Here is a 15,990-nt window from a genome sequence, read left to right on the forward strand (position 1 = left end):
CTAGGAGTGACATGATACCAGTGTTCCAATATCTCAGAAGTTGCCACAAAGAAGAGGGAGTCAAGCTATTCTCCAAAACACCTGAGGGCAGGACAAGAAGCAATGGATGGAAATTAATCAAGGAGAGAAGCAACTTAGACCTAAGGAGAAATTTCCTGACAGTTAGAACAATTAATCAGTTGAACAATTTGCCTCCAGAAGTTGTGAATGCTCCAACACTGGGCATTTTTAAGAAGAGATTGGACAACTATTTGACTGAAATGGTGTAGGGTTTCCTGCCTAGGCAGGGGGTTGGACTGGAAGACCTCCAAGGTCCCTTCCAACTCTGTTATTTTGTTCTGTTCTGTTGAAAGCAAATGTTATACATACTACACTAGTAAGGAAGACCTAGTAGACTGTAACAGAATCTACTGGTATGTCTGCTTATATGAATCTGCCTGTTGTCTATGTTTGCCTATATGCGCCTCTCTCTCTCTCTCTCACGCACACGCACACACACACACACACACAGAGCAGGAAGAGAAAGGGGAGAGGGCAAAGTAGCAGAGAAATTGAGCTCATGGCAGCCTGCAGTCTGAACTGAATTCTTTGAAAGCTGCTGCCACAATCCAGGCAGTACTTTCTTAAATCACCTTTAAGTCCATCTCTGATGAACAGAATCAGCTTGAGGATGCAGTGTGGATATGGTCTAAGGTTCATCATGTCCCCCTTCCCTCTGTTTTCCTCTGTTTCCCGATAATCTGGCATGGTACAAATAAAGGTCTTTTGGTTACAACCAAAATAGGTTGAACATTTGAGGAAAACTAATGGGATGAGAGTGATAGATTTCATAAAAATTAATATAAGCATTTGCAAACTATGCACCTTTATTTATAATGACCTCTGTTGGTGGGCCAACAGCCTGAGCTTTGGTTTTGTTTTGTTTAAATGAAAGGGGAAGAATATTTTTAAACCTTGATGGTGTCACTTTCCTGAATAGGTGCTATAAGGGTGAACCAATTAACAGCAATAGCACTTAGACATATGCACCGCTCCATAGTTCTTGACAGCACTCTTTGAGTGGTTTACACTGTCAGCATATTGCCCCCAACAACCTAGGCTTTTATCTTTTCATAAAACAAAAAGACCAGGCTGGTTGGCTTGTGTTGCGCAGAAAAATATATATCAAACCACAATCAAGATGAGGGATGGGTGACAATGACCCAGAACTCTTCCCAAAATGACTGTCTCTGCCACTTTCTTCTGGGTCTTTGCAAAATTATTGTAAAGAAGGTAAGCAATGATAATCTGGTTAAAACAGGGGTCCCCAAACCTGGCTGTCTGGCTGGAGAATTCTGGGAGTTGAAGTCCACAAGTCTTAAAGTTGCCAAATTTGGAGACCTCTTGGTTAAAAGAATCAGTCTATTTTGAAGGCAAATCTGCTGGCCATTTAATTTAACTCAGCCTTTTTCTCCTCTTTCTTTTCCTTTTCACAGCAGGTACCTAAATGGTAGTTTATTCTTCTCTGTTTTATTTCTCTTCAGTTTTGTTTTCTCTCATCCTCTTTCTCTCATGTCCCCCTTCCCTCTCTTTCTCTTCCTTATTTTCTTATTTTACCTGTAATGAAACATTGCTCCTGAATATTCTTAATATTTCTTTAAGACCAGCTTGTTCAGGTGATTTAGGATTTCATTGGAAATTTTGGTTGCATTGTTCATTGTATTTTAATCAGCTCTGCATCTATAAGTCCTGGAGAATTTATTTTATGAAGCTCTAAATCAGTGATAGCTAACCTTTTCCATGTTGCGTGCCAAAAGTGTGCTCGCACGCGCTTGTGTGCCTGCACCCATGATGCAATGCGTGCGCGATTTCCCCTGCCCCCCTGCACATGTGTGCACGACCTCCTGCGTATGCACTATGCAACTGTGCATGCGTGTGACCCCCCCTGCACCGCACATCTCTGCGCATGCACCCATGTCTCCCACGCATGCATCTCCCCGCGCATGCAGATACCCAACAATCAGCTGGCTGGTGGGGGGTTCCCGCGCATGCACAGTGGGGCTCTTCCAGGTGACCTCTCGCATGCCGGCAGAAATGGCTCTGCGTGCCACTTCTGGCACGCGTGTCCATAGGTTCGCCATCACGGCTCTAAATAGACATCAGCTGTAAAAGAATAGCAAGTGATAAAATTCAGTATCTTGCCTTCATCCCCCCCATTTCTCCAAAGCTCTTGATAATATCATGTTGATTTTTTTTTTCTTTTTTGAATTTCAGGGCAAAACAAATTAGTCAACATTCTGCCAGGCAGGCAGGGGAGCGTTTTCTTGTGGATGGCACTTAAGAGTTTATTATCGCATCTAGTCATTTCCTGCTGCCCTGTTAGACTATACATTTCCAAACCCTGGACATTATTTCCCTTTTTAAATTGCAGGCTGGTAAGCCCCACTGCTGTTGGTAGAAAACAGAAGCTGTGTTCCTAGAATATGCCCAGGAGAAAGCTTCACATCTTTTGATTGGTCATTTCAAGACAGATTGCTCAAGGAGTGCTTCATGGAAAAACCATTTGCTTTGCAGAGAAACCACCAGCACCAGTCACTGGAGTGCTTTAGCTCCACCTGCCTGTGTTTCCCCACTACAGAGAAGCTTTCCAGGAAAGGCAGAAGCTGGTAAGTGTTTAGAGGAAACCTCACTTCTTCCTCCCCTCCTGCCCAAGCCACACCAAGTTTCTCGTAAGCAGGCTGCTTAAATTTTTCTTCTCATTCACGTCAAACCTCAGTATGGAGCAGTATTTCAGAAGTGAATTGCTGTGACCTCTGGCATTCTGTCAGTGTTTGGAAAATAAAACCCTTAAAAAAAAATGCATGCCCACTTTGAATTAGGACAAGGAAAAATGTAGGCTGTGGAGTTTGACACTGTTATAACATTTTCATGACTGGCCTGTAAAGTCTGCCCTTTTCTCATTCACACCCAAGGATTGCACAAAGTTGCAATGAAGGCAAAGCAGGCTGCAGGGCAAAATGGCATGGCGTGCACACGGGAAACCAGCCTATGGTAATTAGATCTTTCTTTTTTGTGGTTTTGCAATAGTGGAAAAATTGCTTCTGAAGATTATGAGGCTCTCAGGAACTGAGTGGGCTACAGAAGGCATTTGTAGGAGAAGGGTAAAAGGTGAAAACATTTTATCTTCTGCTAATGGAAGCACTTTCTGCACGGCAGGAGAAGTTCAAATTGGTGCACACTATTTTCAACTGTATTTGGCATTTTTATTCATGTGTCGAATCCTTTCCAAAGACCTCAGATTGGCAGTTGTTTGATGATATTACAGGTATTTTTGCAGGATGTGAGCTGTTCCAAGTAATGCTGCCTTTTGCAATTGACTGATAATCAATCTGTCAATGCCAAAGGTAATGTTGTGGTGGTGGTGATTGTTGCTATTATATAAAAATCCCGAGTAAAAAAACTATGTCTCTTTCAAAGGGAATCCCACATAATTGGATTCAGTCTACTCTTATTGTAGACTTATCTAGAAGCATATCTTCTGACTTCCCCAGTGCCATCTCTATCAGATGGCCAGCCTAGACATTTATTAAAAGAATAATAATAATAAACCCTTTTTCATGTCCCTAAGACAACTCTTTGACGATCAAACCAAATACTTATTCCAGAATTTTGTTTTTGCAGAACAGAAGATGAATTCAGTGGCATTTTTTCATTTGTACTCCCAAGCAATTATATACTGACTTGAATATTGAAGCAATGTGTGACAATCGTGACTAATGTTATTCTTCGTAAGTATATCTAATTCTCTTTTATAACTGTCCAAATTGTGACAGTGTTAACTAAGCATAACGTGAAAGAATTATATGCCAGTGATGTAACCCCCCCCACTTTGACGAGTTATATACACAGACATTTATTACAATGAGATATTAAAATACCCTACATTGACATTAATGGAAAAACATTTTAACCTTGCATTGCTGTACTGGGGAAAAATATAAGGAGTGGGTTATTACTGATCTTTCTCTTTTAAAAAAATTAAGTGTCTGTCCGCACAGGTGCACACTTAAACAAGCAGAAAAAAGGAGCTTAAAATAATTTCCATGTACAGAAATGGAGATCAGTAGTTACAAACACACAATCAGTAGTGTTTTCTTTTCTGCAGAAACATGAATTGGAGTGATTTAGAAAGGAAGATAAAAGCTAGATTAAGAGTCACATGGAATCTCTGCTGAAACTGAACTTCTAATAAAACATTACAACTACACACACACACACACACACACACACACACATACATACGTGCATATTTGTGTGTGTGATAAAGTTTGAAGAACAGATTGCCTTGTGCATTTTTCATATTTTTCTCAGAAGTTCTATCTTTCTAAGGGGATACCACCCTATTCCCATATCTCAAGAGAAACTAATTATATGGAACACCAAATAGTTTCTTCTTATGTCTTTTATAAAATTCTGTTTTATCTTCATTTGGGCCTAAATTCCCAGCTTTGAAGTTTTAGCCCCTACAGATTAATTTGCACACCAACGTATCTGTCATGATCATCAGTCAATGTAAACTTTGGATATAACTGAGGATTTATATACAAAACAACCCCAACAACAATCTGATTATGGTTAAATAATGAGTTTTTATTTCTGGGGATGTTGAATCATTGTCTGGACTGGATGGTTTTAGGAATGTCTAATGGGGTAATGGATTAGTTTTTGATATATAAATAAGAGGTGGTTATTTTTGTAATGTTTAATCATTTTTCATTTCTTTTTTGCAATGTTTAATTAAGAGAGGATGAGGAGAATGTAGACTTAATGGAAAAGGGAGCTACAGTGTATATTTGTTTTAATAGGTATTTTTTGCTAATTTTTACTGTGTCTTTATACTGATTAATAAGGAGAGTCGAACCAGTCAGAGCCAAATTTGTCAGCCAGAATCTGTGTTTTGATTTCACTGAGGCATCATCCCCCCACTCGCAGAACTATTTACAAAGATATCTAAACTGCTGTAGTAACTAACCAAGAAGCCACAATTTGTAATGTCTCCTAATGTGCTGTGAGGCGCAGTTTAGGTAAAAGAAACACTGATGATTAACTTAAAATAATATTGGAAAAATTCAAGCATGTGTTAAAGGTTTTCTACTTGAAACTTTACAAGGAGGTTTCTTTGCAAGCTTCCTAAACAGGCTCCTTGGAGAAAAACTTGATTCTTGTAATTCCTGATTTCCAAAGCAGGTCTTAAGCTAGCAGAGTAAAGCAAAGTAACCTTCCATTTAGCAATTTGACATAACTGACTACTACACTGAACTGGTTTTTTTTGGCAACTTCCATTCAATAGATTGATTTCTGCCACCCAGAGTCACCTTTTAGGGGAGGGACAGCATAAAACAATAAATAAATAAAAATAAATAAATAGATTGCAATCCAACAAATCTTTTTGGGGAGCCGAACTTACAACCAGCTGAACCTGGTTGTAGATTAATCAAAACCTCTGAATCTTATGAGATGGCCAAGACTAATACAGAAAATGTATACAGAAAATGCTACAATGCCATGCAATTTGCATTTTATTTTCTTAAAATATTATTTCATTCATGGCAATGCCACCTGAATATGGTAGAGGCAGAGCTGCTAGTGTACCACTTTAACCACTTACATCACAACCAACTTCACTGAATGTGCACGTTAAGCATGCATGTAGAATTACAGCCTTGTTAATGTCTTGAAATCGTTTTGTGTACTGGGAATAATCCTTCAATATAACCCATTACTCTGTTCAGCCTATTGCTTTGAACTATTCCTTCTGTCAATATTTAAAGAACCATTAACCTGCCCATTAAAAACAAAAGCTGGGTTGGGAGTGAAGCTTTGTCCAAACTCACACCGTGATTGGCCAGAAAATAGATTTCAAGCAAACAATGCCGATGAGAGTCAGAAACGTCAGCAAGAGCTTATGTTTGTTTGTGTAGTGTGTATTCCTGACCTTGAAGCCAACAACAGAAAATGCTCACTTATCTTTCCTGCTTCGTATTGGCTAAAGGGCATTGCTACATGCAGGGTCAGTTCTCTGACTCAACAAACCAGAGAAGCTGCCTGGGGCAACACCTTTGCTGCAGTAAGAAATGGAAAGTGCTTGTTTTTTTTCTAGCCCGGCCTCTGTCCAGCTTCTTCAGTTGTTGGGACACTGAATGGTCTCTTGGGTTCAGTATGCTCCAGGGGACCAGTCAGATGTCTGTTTTGGAGGCCTAGTATTTTTATCTCTGTTGTGAACTAAGAAATGTATTTAATAAAGATTCATTTGCATAGCAGGATCGTAATCCTGCACTTCCTATTGGCCCATATAATGGCAAGTTATGATTGGTTCATTCCGAGCAATCTGATTGGCTGTTGGCGGGCCGCGCCAAGATTCAAACGCTATAACGCTATCCATTGGTTATCCGGATAGCAGCTTACTCTATAAAAGAGTGACTGCTAGCCGGGTTTTTTTTGTCTCTGTTATGCTTGTGAATAAAGAGCTGAAGTTCACGGTTTACAGTCTGGTCTCCGTTCATTAAACCCATGCCTCAAACTTAACACTGGCGATGAGGGTGGGATGCGGAGACAAAAGAGCTGACTAAACCCTATAGAGCACCAACCGAAGCACGTGGCTGAGAGCGCATCTACATCGGCAGGATGTCAGGTGGCGCTATACCACCCGCTCCTTTTGACCCGGAAAACGAAGACTGGGAGTCGTATATGGATCGGTTTCAAATGTTTCTAGAAACCAACAATTTGAAAGACGCTACACCCGGAAAGAAGCGGGCGGTGTTCTTGACCCATTGTGGACCGGCCGTTTTTAAGATGGCGAAAGCGCTCGCGAAACCGGCTGAGGTGAAATCAATGGATTGGGACAACCTCGAACCTATCCTACGGGCTCACTATGCCCCCGCCGTACCAACGTTGGTCCGGAGACACGAATTTTATCAACGGGATCAGCGGAAGGGTGAAAGTATTGCAGACTTCATCGCTGACCTTAGAAACCTGGGAGGCCTCTGTGGTTTTTCAGACCTAGAAGAAGCTGTGCGAGACCGCATAGTTCTGGGATTAGATGACCACACAGTACAGAGCAAGATCATGGCAAAAGGGGACATCGGTCTTGCAGATGCCATTGCAGTCGCTACTGCAGCAGAGGCAACCAAGAAGTCGGCCGCTCGAATGCGCCGCACCAACGCGCCGCTCCGTCAATTCGCCTGTGAAGCCTCGCCTCAACTAGAAAGACACTCAGCAACAGCGCACCATGAGGACCTCGAGTCCCAGTCCGAGAGTGATAAAGAAGAGGTTAACAGACTTCGGGCCGAACGAGATCAACAAACTCTAAAATTTCAGCGCCCATGTGCGGGTTGTGGGGGAAACCACCCGCGATCCGGTTGCAAATTCCTCGATGCAATCTGCCGTTCCTTTGGGAAGAGAGGCCACATCGCATGGGTCTGCAGAAGTAAGAGGGAATCCAACACAAACAGAAAGGAGAACAACCTCCGCCAAACCACAGGGAACCTCCCTGCAAATCGGGATCGTTTGAATAACCAATGGAACAACCATGCCTACAGCAGCAAAACATCTGCTCTTCCAGCAAGACGAGAAGAGGCACACCAGACTATTATTATCGGCCACGCTTCGTCATTAGACAAACAAAAGATCCGAGTGAAAGTCGCCATCGAGAACCAACCTTGCCTGATGGAAGTCGACTCTGGATCGTTCCTCTCGATGGTTTCCTGGAAGACCCTTAAACAGCTGATCCCTGCCATCCATCGTCAAGACCTCAGGACACAGAAAATCATCCTCAGAGATTACCAAGGGAACATGATCCCAGTCATCGGAGTGAGTCAAGTCCAAGTATCTTTTAAAAATCGTGCCGTGTCACTCCCATTAACTATCGTCAATGGTGACCGGCCCAGTTTACTAGGCCTACAATGGTTCGCCCCACTCGGGATCGAGGTGGCCGGCATTCACTGGGCCGGAAGCGACGATTGGGAAGAGAGCATCGTCCAGGAATTCCACGACATGTTTTCGGGCAACTTAGGCAAGTACAAGGGGACCCCTATATCCTTTAGCCTCAATCCAGAAATAGCCCCTATCCGCCTTAAGCCTCGTCCTGTGCCGTTCGCCCTTAAACCCAAGATCGACGAGCAACTTGATAAGTTAATAGCCAAAGGGGTGTTGGAGCCTATTGACCATGCCCGTTGGGAAACCCCAATCGTAACCCCCATCAAACCGGATGGGTCAATTAGAATTTGTGGAGATTACCGCACCACCCTGAACCACGCACTCCAACAGAGCGCTTATCCGGTGCCTGTGGTTCAACATCTTCTCCACTCCCTGGGCGGCGGGAAGATCTTCGCAAAGTTGGACTTAGCGCAAGCGTATCAACAACTACCCGTTGATGCGGAACCCGCAGAGGCACAGACTATCGTTACACACCGAGGTGCCTTTAAATGCAACAGACTCCAGTTTGGAGTGAGTGTAGCCCCAGGGATATTTCAGAGTCTAATGGAGAGACTTTTGCAAGGCATAAAAGGGGTTGTGCCGTATTTTGATGATGTTTTAATTGCTGCCCCTAATAGAGAAGAGCTCGAACGGCGTCTCAGACTAGTTCTGCATAGATTCAAAGACGCCGGCCTCAAGGTGAAAAAAAATAAGTGTCAACTGTGTACTGAGTGGGTGGGGTTTCTTGGGTATCTCCTCGATAAACAAGGGATTCACCCCACCGAGACCAAACTCAAAGCAATTAAAAACGCCCCAAGACCTAAAAGTAAGGCTGATCTCCAGGCCTTCTTGGGACTCATTAATTTTTACAACATCTTCTTGCCTCACAAGGCAACAGTAGCCGAACCCTTACATCGACTTCTCGACAAGAAAGCTATTTGGGTTTGGGGTCACAAAGAAGAGTGCTCTTTCAGAAAGGTGAAAGACTTATTAACCTCCGACGCTGTGCTAATGCAGTACAACGAGACTTTGCCATTAAATATTACATCCGACGTGTCACCGTTTGGGGTTGGAGCCATTTTGAGCCACGTGTTACCAAACGGGAATGAGGCTCCCATTGCGTACTTTTCCCGCACATTATCAAAGGCTGAACGAAACTATAGCCAACTTGACAAAGAGGCTCTTGCTATTGTATCGGCCGTGAAGCGATTTCACGAATATGTTTACGGGCGGCCCTTTACTCTAGTTACAGACCACAAGCCTTTACTTGGCATTCTAGCAGGTGATAAACCAACGCCGCATATATTGTTGCCTAGAATGACTCGCTGGTCAGAATTCCTAGCAGCCTACAACTACGTACTGCAGCATCGCCCGGGGAAAGCCATTCCCCATGCTGACGCTTTGAGCCGTTCCCCACTTCCGGAAAACGTCAGCGAACCAGCTCCAACCCTCACTACGCTGCAAATTGAAACTCTCAACTCGCCGCCACTAACGGCAAGGGATATCGCCGCCACCACAAAACGGGACTCTATCCTCGCAAGAGTTCTCAGTTGGGTCGAACGCGGGTGGCCAGTCGAAGAAACCCCCGCCACTTTTGCACCGTTCAAACACCAGCAAACGGAACTATTTTCCCAGAAGGGCTGCATCCTATGGGGAGATAGAGTCGTCGTACCAGAGAGACTACAGCGACTCGTGTTGCAAACCCTGCACGAAGGACATCCGGGCATCGTCCGCATGAAGGCTCTCGCTCGAAGCTACGCGTGGTGGCCAGGCATCGATAAACAAATTGAAGCCTGGGTAAGCACGTGTAGAAACTGCCAAGAAGTCAGCAACGCCCCACCGAGAGCAATTCCCACCGAATGGGAAACTCCTCGAGGCCCGTGTTCCCGCATCCACATTGATTTCGTGGGACCCACTAAAGGACACACTTTTCTCCTAACCGTGGATGCTTACTCCAACTGGCTCGAAATCCACAAGATGAAAAGCACAACTACTGACTCCGTCATTAAAAAACTAGATAGATTATTTGCAACACACGGGTTTCCGGACGTTCTAGTTTCCGACAACGGACCCCAGTTCACGGCCCTCACCTTCGAACAATACCTGGCGGACCGGGGCATCCGCCATGCCTTAACTTCGCCGGCTCACCCTGCGGCAAACGGTAGGGCGGAACGGATGGTCCAATTCGTTAAAAAGACACTACAAAAAATGGATCCTGGGGACATCGACACTAGATTGAACAAAATACTCTTACTACAGCACATTACCCCCCACAGTGTCACCAACAAGACTCCAGCCGAACTTTTAATGGGGCGGAAGCTTCGCTCCCACCTCGACCGATTACACCCGTCTTATTCGCCAGAGAAACCTTGTGGATCCAGCGTATCGCCAATTCAAGGTAGGCGACTTGGTCTATGCCAAAAACCTTTCCGGCGAACCGTTGTGGGTCCCAGCCACCGTAGTCTACCTCACTGGCCCTAGATCTTACCGCCTTAAAACGACAGACGGCAAGATATGGAAACGCCACATAGATCAACTTCGATCTCGTTTACAACCCAATATCCGCGACCCCCCGGACTTCCAAACTCAAGGGGGAGGGAATACCGAGAGGGACGAAGGCCGTATAGACGACGACATAATCGAGGACAGACGGCCGCTAAACCGAATACTCGCGCCACCTGAAGAAGGTCCGGGATCGGGGGCATCCTCCCCGCAGAGGAACACCGTAGTGGAAACATGCCCGCCCGATCCAGGAGTGGACTTAAGGGACCCTGATAGTATCGAAAACAGCACCGCGGAATCAACCCCGTGCGAAGACGAGCCTTGCATTCCACCGGAACCGAACTTTAAACAAAAACCGGTGGAACAGCGAAAATCAAATAGGCAGGTAAAACGACCTGCATACCTGCGTGATTACGTCACCACGGCCGTCAAACTGAACCCAGGGGGGAGGGGTGTTGTGAACTAAGAAATGTATTTAATAAAGATTCATTTGCATAGCAGGATCGTAATCCTGCACTTCCTATTGGCACATATAATGGCAAGTTATGATTGGTTCATTCCAAGCAATCTGATTGGCTGTTGGCAGGCCGCGCCAAGATTCAAACGCTATAACGCTATCCATTGGTTATCCGGATAGCAGCTTACTCTATAAAAGAGTGACTGCTAGCCGGGGGTTTTTTGTCTCTGTTATGCTTGTGAATAAAGAGCTGAAGTTCACGGTTTACAGTCTGGTCTCCGTTCATTAAACCCATGCCTCAAACTTAACAATCTCTAAGGTCTCTATTGGCTCTGTTGACACATGGATATTATGTTGTGCTGTAAAGCTTCTCTCAGGCTGTAAATGCATTTCTTTCCCTGGATATAGCTGAATATTAAGAAGAAGGATTGGTGGTTAGCACAAAGCTCTCCAGCACTTGTCCAGAAGCATCTGAACCAATTGCTATTAAGTTGTATCTTCTTGCATGTATCTTGGAGCAAGGTTATAAATGAGGTTATCTTTATTGCTTTTGTTCTGAGACAACCAGCTCTCCCACAAAATATGGGAAGAGAAGAGCACCAGGGACGTCATCTTAAAATGTCAACATCCTTTCTCAAGTGCAAAAGAAATAAGTGTTTCCTTTTCACAACATGCAGGAAAGAAAGGTCCAAATTCCTCCCAAGTTCTCAGTTGGGAAATCAAGGCTTAATCCAGGCCTCAGGATCCAGGAAATGTAGGTTTTGCTAATATTATTAACCTCATACATAAAATTCTGATGCAGGAGTTTTCTTCTCCTTCCCTCTCTTTCTGAGGGAATTACTTTACACAGTTTATAACTGTCGTTGCATTTTCTTCAGTCCTGCTATGCCACATCAGGTTTGTTCCAAAAATATATCTGTTTACTCAGCTAGGAAAAATTAACTTGCATTTTCAAGTTACATATGAAAAAGCAGTTTGATATCAGATAACATCATTCACAGAAACAATGTGAAATTTTATCAGCTCTTCAGAGAACATATTACCACTTTTTACAACTGATTGTTTATTTGGAGAAATCTTTAAAAGTGACAAAAATGTAATGAGGCCAAATTCATTCCATTCTTGCATAAATTCTTGTACTTTCTGCTGTTTCTTAAATAACTCGGACAATACCACTTTTAATTGGGACAAATTATTCTGATTCCAAAACTTCAGAGGAGGCAATTAGGCAGGAGGAACAACTTTCTTAGAGATAGGGATTTCTCTAACCACTATTACACCCTCCCCCCAATCTTAGTCCTAGCCACAGTAAACTCAAATTCTATAGTCCAGTCTTTTTCAACCTTGGCAACATTAAGATGGGTGGACTTCAACTTCCAGAATCCCCCCAGCCATCACTGCTATAGTCCATTTAGTCTTACTTTTAATTGAAATGTGCACCGGTCCACTGTGGAGGCTGAGCCTGAACAATTCTCAAGTAATATTCACTTGGAACTTTACCCAGTCATGCCATTCCAGAAGTGGAGGATTTCCACAAATAAAGTCCCTGCTTCTGAGTCATCTTGCCTGAATGGAATCTGCCCTTAAAGAGATATGTGGTGTTGTCACACAACACCACAGAATTCCAGATCATTGGCTAAAGGCCAAGCAAGTTGCCAAATCAAGATCACTTATTCCAGAACTATAAAAACCATGGGCCTTTGGAGCCCAAATGCAGACTTTAATAGGTCCTATTTTGTCTACAGTGGATGTGAAAATAATACATTTCCTCCATAGATTGTGTTGCATTCTTAATATATATGTAGCATTGCTGAGCCCATTGAAACTATATTTTGTGATAAACTGGCCAACATTTGCAGAATATAATAAGCCAGGGCTGTCAAACCCGTGGCCAGATGCTTCACATGCTGGGCATGCCCATGCCAGGTTTAACAAAGGGGGAAAAAGCTGCAATATGTTATGTGTCACCGCGAGTTTGATACCCCTGCAATAAGCCAAATCTGGCTTTTACCTCAGGTAAATAAGTTACCCAGTGATATGACAACAGGGGATATAGGGAAACAGTGGCTGTCCTATCTACATTGGGAAAAGTCAACTTGGGCAATATCTTAGTTGTTTTGGTAGTGGCTAATAAAATGTTATCTCGCTTTTCTTTTGTATGGATAAAATACGCAAGGAATCATGGTGGCGCAGTGGATAGAATGCAGTACTGCAGGCTACTTCTGCTGACTGCCGGCTGTCTGCAGTTTGGCAATTCGATTCTCACCGGCTCAAGGTTGACTCAGCCTTCCATCCTTCCAAGGTCAGTAAAATGAGGACCCAGATTGTTGGGTGCAATATGCTGACTCTGGAAACTCTGGCTGTAAAAGCACTGTGAAACAGTATATAAGTCTAAGTGGTATTACTAGTGCTACCCAATGGGAATTTAACACATCAAAAGTGGCATAGGAAGTCTTTGCTTCCCCATAACTTTTCTGCCTACATATCACAACCCTGTTTACATATTATAATCTTTCAATTTTCTGTCCAGGGCCAGAAGAGAGCATTAACCTCAGGTTAATCCTTACTTCTACAATGTGAACAATCAAAGAAGTTCAGGATTATGTAAACTGTCTGCTGGCTGACTCTGGGACTCTGGAGTTAGAGCATGAGGCTGGTCCAGAAATGATCAGACAGCAGAGTTCACATTACTTGTTTAGTCTTTTATTGCATGCAAACACTGCCATTCTTTATACATCTTCACCTAGTGCTTGGTGTTGACTTCCTTTCTACTTAGCAAGGTGATAAATTTGACCTGGCCAAGTATGAACTTGAACACGAGCCACATTTTTCTTTTATGTTGAGATGCCGTTTCTCTCTTGTCTGTAATTTGTTTCAACTATCTTACTGAATTGAGTTGATAAGAAACTGGTTTTGATTCCCATCACCTTCTAGGAAATGAGAGAGTTGGATAAATTTTCATAGATGAGATTCTCATAGAGTGGATTCCACAAACTACCAGATGTGGCCCTTCTAGGACAGTTCTAAATTATAGATCTAACAATGTTTTAATGTGTACAATATGGTTTTAATAGATTTGTGCTATGTTGTTTTAATTGTGGATTGGGATCTGGGCAGAGTTCAACATAAGTTTGGTGTAGTGCTTAAGGCACCAGGTTAGGAGGCTGTGAGTTTTAGTCTTATTTTAGGATGAAAGCCAGTTGGGTGGCTTTGGGCCAGTCAAATCTATCTCAGCCCAACTCATCTCACATGGTTATTTTTACACTTGGCCAATAAAGTATTCTATTCTGTTCTGTTCTGTTTTATTCTGTTCTACTCTACTCTACTCTACTCTACTCTACTCTACTCTACTCTACTCTACTCTACTCTACTCTACTCTATTCTATTCTATTCTATTCTATTAGAAAAATAGGAAAAGGTAGGGGCATTGTGCATGTTCACCATCTTGAGTTATTTGTAAAAAATTACAAAGGTGGGATATAAATAAATAAGATGGGCAGATATAAAAATGCTTTTAATGTAAATAAATAAAACAAACAAACTTCCTTTTAAAAGAAAGAGAAAGATTCAAAAGGATTAACTTCCCTTCAACTGACAATGACCAATGGGAAAACATAATTGAGTAAGTAGAAGTAATGGGAACATTGTGTGACAATAAATCTGAAATGCTGGAGCTTTTGAATCTAAGAGAAGCCTAAAGCTATTGCTACTGAAAACGCATGTTGAACTTTGAAAAAGTATAATTTAATACAATAAAAATAATGATTAGTAGGATTCCGTGGGAAGAAAAGCTAATAAGGAAAGAAGTTCAAGATAGCCAGGAGTTTCTAAACCTAGATGTACTAAAAGCCCAATTTCAGTGAAAAAATGCAGAATTATAGTAGCAGATTGCAGAAATATAATGACGTTCTGAAAACAAAAATAAGGGTGGAAGAAGTGGAAAGAGAATTGGTAACTGAGGAAGAGGACATGCAGGTAGTTTACAATTGTGAAGGTTAGGAAAGCAAAACCCAGAATAAACAAAGGTTGGGGAATGAACGTCAGAAAAAGGCAAAGTGTTTCTTCCCATATGTTAAAATGAAGGGAGAAAAATCAGTATACCTCAATACAGATGGCAAAATATTAACAGCAGAAAAGTCAGATGAATGTGAGTGGGCAGTAGCTAAGTGGTTCAGTACTATATTGGGCTGCATCAACAAAAACTGCATTCAGATCCTAGAGTCTATGGCCGGGTGTGTGTAGAGTCTGTGGCCGTGTGTGTGTGTGTGTGTGTTAGTTTCACTATGAGCTATGTGCTGGAACTGATTAGAATTTGAGGGAAATCCCAGTAAGACCTGAAGAAAAGGCAAATCACTGTAGTATTCTGTAAACTTCTCAGTAGCAGAACCCACTGAGAAGACTCAAAGTGGGCATTTCAAAGGATATGGCTAGGGAAGCTTTGGGTGATATTGTCTAAGTGGGAAGAAAAATATTAAATTACGAAACCTCAGAAGGGAACCTATTCAAGAATTATCCCACTTAGCACTAGCACTTAGACTTATATACTGCTTCACAGTGCTTTACAGCCCTCTCTAAGTAGTTTCCAGAGTCAACATATTGCCCCCAACAATCTGGGTCCTCATTTTACCCACCTCGGAAGGATGGAAGGCTGAGTCAACCTTGAGCCAGTGAGAATCAAACTGCCGACTGACAGCAGAATTAGCCTGCAATACTGCATTCTAACCACTGTGCCACCATGATTCACTTGCCACTTTGTCTGTGCTCCACATGATGGATTGGCATCACCACAGATCTGTCACTTGCCCCATTCTACTTTTAACAATATGATATAGTAACTTAGAGGTATTCCACTATTAACAATTCTACAGCTCTGGCTGAAAGAGAAATTGGCCAACCTAGCTAATATCTCATGAGTCTTGCATTTATTGTTCATGCATTTATTTATTATCACCCTCCTCATATTAATAAGGACATCCCGAGGGAAACCAATGGTATATAGATATATAATAAAGAAATATCCAAAGATAAGCTCAAGATTACTGTTCTCAGTTGTACTCTGTAAACCCCAGTCCACCCCT

General features: G+C 42.6%; 1 long non-coding RNA gene across 7 annotated transcripts in view; it reads left to right on the plus strand.

Annotated features, from left to right (window-relative positions):
• Window positions 1-2,423: 2,423 nt before the first annotated feature.
• Window positions 2,424-15,990, plus strand: part of LOC113416288 (uncharacterized) — a 73,165-nt gene continuing 59,598 nt past the window's right edge. For 2 of the 7 annotated variants that reach the window (XR_015748092.1, XR_015748093.1), the window contains exons 1-3: window positions 2,424-2,645; window positions 3,661-3,767; window positions 13,089-13,214. This is a non-coding gene — a long non-coding RNA (uncharacterized LOC113416288). Of the gene's footprint in view, window positions 2,646-3,660; window positions 3,768-11,589; window positions 11,667-13,088; window positions 13,215-14,266; window positions 14,331-15,990 lie in introns of those variants that run through there. The other 5 variants (XR_015748094.1, XR_015748096.1, XR_015748091.1 and 2 more) reach the window with 4 other exon arrangements.

Source organism: Notechis scutatus, chromosome 2 (genome assembly GCF_049901735.1).
Source record: "Notechis scutatus isolate UNSWTSFEM ecotype Mainland chromosome 2, rNotScu1.2, whole genome shotgun sequence".
Lineage (NCBI taxonomy): Eukaryota > Metazoa > Chordata > Lepidosauria > Squamata > Elapidae > Notechis > Notechis scutatus.